The sequence below is a fragment of the Apteryx rowi genome, unplaced genomic scaffold (assembly GCF_003343035.1).
Source record: "Apteryx rowi isolate R43461 unplaced genomic scaffold, aptRow1 scaffold_2, whole genome shotgun sequence".
In the NCBI taxonomy this organism is placed as follows: Eukaryota; Metazoa; Chordata; class Aves; order Apterygiformes; family Apterygidae; genus Apteryx; species Apteryx rowi.
The window spans coordinates 2,097,812-2,104,049 of NW_020448307.1; positions in this window are offsets into that span (position 1 = coordinate 2,097,812).

Below are 6,238 nucleotides of genomic sequence, written 5' to 3' on the forward strand. Positions count from 1 at the left end.
TTTTCCTCTTGTGGGTGGGTTGAGTGTTTGAAATGAGAAATGATGTGGGTGTTCGAATCTGAACCGGAGATTAAGTGATGCCATAGTACAATGCTATGGACCATTTCAGTGAAACTCTTGTGCTCATTTAATGTTACTAGTCTATTTTTTATATGTATAGCACACAGTGAAAGAATATACTGTCACGGAAGAAAGCAATCACTTCCTTTGCTCAGTAGCTGCAATCCGTGAGTCCTTCCTGGCTTCGTGTGACCCAGGTAGGCTGCTCGGTAGCAAGTCTTACAAGGGCAGAAAACAACGGCGGTCTTCACTGGCACAGACCGCGAAGAACTGACTAATGACGAAGCCAGCTTAAGGGAACACTTCTCAGACTGATAAGCTCTGCACTTACTCCTGCACAGTCTATTTGCAAAGTCCTTGCTATTCTTTCAAAGTGTTTGTTTTTCAGACAACGCCTTAAGGGTTTTGTTTTTAAGAAGTTTTCAGTTGTCAGCATTCATGATAAATTCTGACCATGAGGAAAAAACCCTGCTGTAGCTGAGGTAAGTAGGAAGAGGGGAGGAAACCATTCAGTTTCAATGAGACTTTATAATCTGTGAAGGAAGAAAATAGATTAATAATCCCTTGGCAAAAACCTTTTAAAATAATGTGTGTTGAGTCAAATCTAAAATGTCGCCATATTTAAAATTTGAGGGAGGGTGTGTATTTTAAAACAGGTATTCAGTGAGAAGGATGTTCTGCCTGTGGTACACACATCCGGACCATGAATAAGAAGGCTGCTAATCTAAGGTGTCTGCCGCAGGCGAAGCACGTTTTCGTCGTTCCATAACATTAGACGTTACCAAGAAATGTTTTACTGGCAGTGCGTGTCTTGCACTACATTAAGTATCGTCGTTACTGAAAGAAATTGCCCTCCTCTCCTCCCACCTCTGGCCTTTCGCTCCCACCCTGCGGCACCTTCTCTTTTGGGCTTGCACAAGCCTTAAGTAAGCGCCCAGTGACCCACCCTGGGGAACTGACGTAGGTTTAAACTAACAGTCTGGGTTAATTTTAACCCCGATTACATTCTTCATCTAAGTTTACCCACTGGGCAACATGAATGAACTGATCAAGAAACGATAGCATAAGGAAAGGAGGCCTTCGTGCGCTTGCTTTTTGCTTCTACACGAGGGACGTGTGCTAAGGGTAAATGCAGCGGGGAAAACCGGAGGGCCGATGTCCCCGAACTGCCAGGCCTCCCGGGGCCGCACAAAGCTAGCCGTAACCTGCAGCTCTCCGTTCCCCCTGCCTCTCCCCCAGCCTCGCATTCCCCGGGTTCTCGTGTTTCCTCCCCGCTGTCGGCATTTGCTGCCTGCCAGCAGCTTTGTCACCCAGCTGGCTGCGAGCGCCTGCTGCGAGAGGCAACGGTGCGGCTCTCGCCCCTGGGCGCTGCGTGACGATGCGGGGATGGACACCTGGCCAGGCGTGGGGGGCRTCAGCTGCTCCGCGTTTGCCTGCAGCAGAAACCGATGGTTCGCTAGATGCTGGCCAGACTCCAACAAATTTGAACCCAAACAAGCATTTGTTCGGTGGCTGCGGAGCTTCGGTTTGCGCATTCGTACGGAGGTGGTGGTGTCTGCAGCCCTGCTCGCATTCAGAGAGAAGCAGCGTGGTGTGGTGCACTCCAAACAAGGCTCTGAAGAGCCTGTCTTCGCTTCAGAAGCCTGTGTCTTACCATGTCGTATCACTAAGTATATTTTCAATAAGTTGTGCAGGTGGATGGTATATAGCAAAAAGTAGCACGAATATTATTATTTGTTCCAGTGACCTGAACAAAATAGATTTTGTTTATAAACAGGGGTTTCATATGTAAATCTGAAAGTTGCCGTTCAAGAATGGTCTTAAAATAACAGAAGTGATGTTAACTAAATCAATGGAGAATTTAAAATGTTAAATGTGAGCTACGTTAAATGAGCTATCTGCATTATTTGAGAAGCCGGACTTGCAGGTGCACTCTGTGACGCTCTCCTTCCAAAAGCTTCCCTTTTATACAGGAATGTTTAGCTGCATGGCCATGTTCCCTTAGTTTAACTTCATTTATTAGAATGAATAAAGGTTTGCAGTTGCTAATGTGGCTAAGGAATAATATAGTGCATCAGGGTCAGCCGACACTGCTGCAAAATCAGGAGTCTCTCCTAGGAGACTGATGTAAACACATGGTCCTTCTCCCAGCTGAGGAAAACTAACCCGATGGAAGTAGATGTTTGGTATTGAAATGAATGCTTGCCTTTGAAGGGCAGGATGGGTCCGTGTTGTTTAGTTTCTCTTATCTTTAGGTCTTTTGTGTCATGGGGAAGGTTTTCACCACTTCTACCGCACTGGCATTCCCAGGCAGCTCTGGTTTAGCATCTTTCCAAGTGCCAAACTTATTGTTCAAGTATGCTGCAATGTGCAAAAATTAGAAATAATTTTTACTCTATTTTCTTGTGTATGTGCTCCTTATTCCTTTGTTACAAGTTTGAATTTCAGGCAAAGCGAAAAATGGACACGGGACGAAACTAGAACCTCTTTGCTAGCAAGCAGAAACCGCCTTTCAAAAGCCCCAGCAGGTCTGGAGGTCAGGTGGGTCGAGATTTTAGTGCTGATTATTCGTTATTGATTTATGACCAGCGGGCCAAGCCCAGGATAACGGCGGTAGCTCACATTGGGCCTAAGTCACGTGCAGCATGCCTGGCACACCTGCATGCTGGAGCGTGGGCTTCCAAAATTGCAGTTTGATGTGCAAATACAAATAATGATTTAGTCTGATCCCATCTCAAGAGCTTTATAGAGGACCCTCTTTAACAGCTAGGAGCAGCCCTGGGTACTTCCGATACCGAAGAAAGACTCTTCAGTTCCTCAAAATCGCAGCTGTGACCTGCCAGAGGAGGGGACGCTTTGCTCGGTGGAGACGCGTTAGCCTCTCCTGCGGGCAGCGTGCTGCGGTACCGGTGCGCAGTGTGCTGGGGAGGACGTCCCGCTGCCCCTCATCAGTGCTGCGAGAGGGGACCACCCAGATCCTCCAAGGGGGGGGGTTGTCAGCGTACGTTGTTCACTTAAAAATCTTTCTCCAACGCAGATCTCGCCGATCTCGGAGCGGCCAGGGCAGTGCAGTGCCTTGACCGTGCGTGTCCTCGGCTCTGCTTGGCGAGCTCGGTCCCCAAGCCGAATAACCGGTGTCCTTCCAGCACGGCCACGTTCCCGTCTGTGCTGCGAAGTCCTGCGGGGAGCAGGGGGCTGGCACGAAGGAAGCTTTGAAAACAGACCCGTGCGGAAAAGGTGAGAGAGGCTCAGGTTTCCGCTATACTTTGGCAGAAGGTGTCATCCTGTTGATTCATGAGCGTTGTCATGGCAGATCTCTACTACCTTGCTAAACAGCAAAGCTTTTACGGGAATGCTGTGATCCCACACTGCTCCCTGCAGTTGTTGTCTAGCCCTATGTAGGCAGGAGACTGAAACGTGATACCTGAGCCGTAAGTGCTCATAGGGAAGCAAGGAAATCTTGCAGGCGTAGCAATGGTGGAGCTGAAACCCTTGCAGTGCTCGTACATTATTGCTGCTACCACCACCCCTCATTAACCTGCCAGCYGGGCCTGGCGTTTCCCTCACGCGTGACTCCTCCAGCAACAACAGCGCGGTTCCTCTGCCGAGCACGTGCAGACCAGGGAAGCCGTAATGCTCTGACCTGCTTTCCAGCTGCCGTTCAAGCCCTGGGAAGCCGGCGGTTTGCAGTGCTTCGGCGCCTTGGCAGCTTCCCAGCGCTGAGACCTGCTGGGCCACTTCTCAGGCGAGCAGGAGTCGGGGGCGTGGGGGAATGCGAGGAACGAACAAGCTCCGGGGAGCGATCCCGCTGCTGCCAGCCCCGACCCGGCCGTGCCGGGGGCTCGCCGTGCCGTCTGCGAGCCCGATACTTTGCAGCATCCCGGTAGGAGGTAACCTGACCCTCCACCAAGAGCAGCAGAGACCCGAAGTGAGGTGTCTGGACGAATTAATTGCAGCTCCACCCAGCAGAATACAAAATAAGAGTGMCCAGGAGAAGGGAAAAGGTAAAATAAAATGTTAGAGATTAGAGCTTTCCCTCGGGAATGCTGGCTGTATGGAGGCTAGTGCGATTTCGGGAATTATATCTGTAAGTGGTTTGGCCTTCCACGCGCAAGAAATGTGGGGGAAGAAACTGCAGTAGCTTATGTTCTGCTAAGCAAAAGCAGGTGGGCCTGATCTCCGAATAAAAAGATACCTTTTACTGCTTAGAGCCAGCGAGATTAGCAAACATTATAGGCGTGGGACGGAGCAAGTGGTCAGCGGAAATAGAACATGCATCATGTCCCTTTGGCAGCGTCTTGGCAGGAACTGCTGGGGCTGTAAAAGCRGCGGCTCGTTTAGGCTTTGATTCAACACCCACTGGAACGCGTGGGAGTCGCTGCTGGATCGGGGGCTGCGTTTCAGCTGCTCAGGCACCGAACTGAAAGGTTTTTTTTTTAACCCAGGCCTCATTGCTTTGCTGGGGCGTTATGCTGTGGGACTTTTGCATGTGGAGCTAATTAAGGGTGCAGGGGCTGATGTAAATGTAATCTGCAAAAGATCTATCTGGTGCTTGGGAGAGCTGTGTTTAATAAGCAGGGGGATGTTCTCTCTGCTTTGGGAATTCATGGCAACCATCTGAATAAAATTTTAAAAATAAACTCGGAGCAGCGCTGCAAAGCTAATCTTCAATGTCCTGAAGGGAGCCCACGTATACATTAGAGGATAAGCAGGCAGTGCGAATCGCGCAGCCTCTGGGTTTAACAAAAAGCACTCAAGAAGCAGCACATGAATTTCTCTGTTAAACAAAAAGTCAGAAGCATTCAAGGTTACAAGGGAGAATGTAAAATGTCACATGAGCCGTGAAGCTGAGACATCTCAGATAAATCCACTGAGAGAAAATACAGGTTGAACTGATTGTCTTGATTTAGAGAATGACACTTCTAAAAATGTACATAAATAGCCAGGTGTCTTTCTAACAGGCTTCAGCCGATGAAAGAAGARCAAGAACATTCCAAACTACCTGAAGAAGCAGCCACTTATGAACCAATCCCTCGGGAAATCCCGGCCCAGCATGGCAAGGCTGGTGGCTCCAGCATCTCTTTCGGTGGCCCAGGTAGCTCCTCTCTCCTGAGCTCGAGGTAAGCGTCACCGAACATCACAACGAGAGGCTCGAGCTGGAGGTGGGACACAAACCGGCCTGGGCCTCCCTCTCCGAAGGGCCCCAGGCTCCCCGCAGTCGGGAGCGGCGTGCGGACGGACAGCCGCGGCGGGAGGCGCAAGCCGGGCTGGCAGCGGCCCCCGCACGGGAACCTGGGCTTGGATCAGCCTTCGCCCAGCCGTACGGACAGGGGGGGACTGCCCACGGAAGAGYGGGGGAAGAAAGCAGCGCAAAAGCRAAYGTGGTGACCAAGGCTACACGTATCACCGCGATCTTTCTTTGCGAGCGTATCGGCGAGTCGCGCCGGTACGGCCAAGCTGAGGGCACCCGCTCCACGCGGGAAAACCCAGCCAGCGGCGCTGCCCTTTGCAGAGGGGAAGACGGCGTGCGGGGACGCATCGCCCCACGGGAGCCGCAGCGCCCGGGAAGTCCCGTGCCGTGGTGCGCCCCTTCCCTCTGCTCCCCTCCGCACCTCCACGCTCTTCCAAAAATGCTGCTTTTGGAGCAAAGCGTGGGTGCTCTGACCTCCGTGCACACATTGCTGGCCGTGAGGGATGCAGAAGTTGGAGGCAGAGGAATGAAGGACGGGCAGGGTGAAAGGGCTGCCTCCGCGACAATGCTGGTCTGGCTTCGACTGGAAACGCCTGGTTTTTGGGAGCTCGAGCTACACCTCTGCCTGGCGCCGACACAACGCAGGAACGCTGCCTCGGGGGGGAAAGCTGCACGCTGCTGGGACCTGATCCGTGCGGGGAAGGTGTTGCACCTACCCGCGCAGGCACATCACCTCTTTCTTCAGTGTAGCAAGGCAAAAGGCTGCAGCTCTGGAAGGGCAGCAGCCCCCCAGGCCGCGTTTGCCGCGGGCACGAGGTGGTGCATCGCGGAGCACCGGGCACTCGGGTGTGGGAGCGCTGAGCCGGCGTCGGTGGCTGCGGGACGAGGAGCCACGTGGGAGCTGCGAGCCTGGGGACAGGCCGGCTGCAGACCTGCGGTGTGCTTAGAGAAATCACCGAGCCCTGGTCTAGCTCAGAGAGCGCAGCC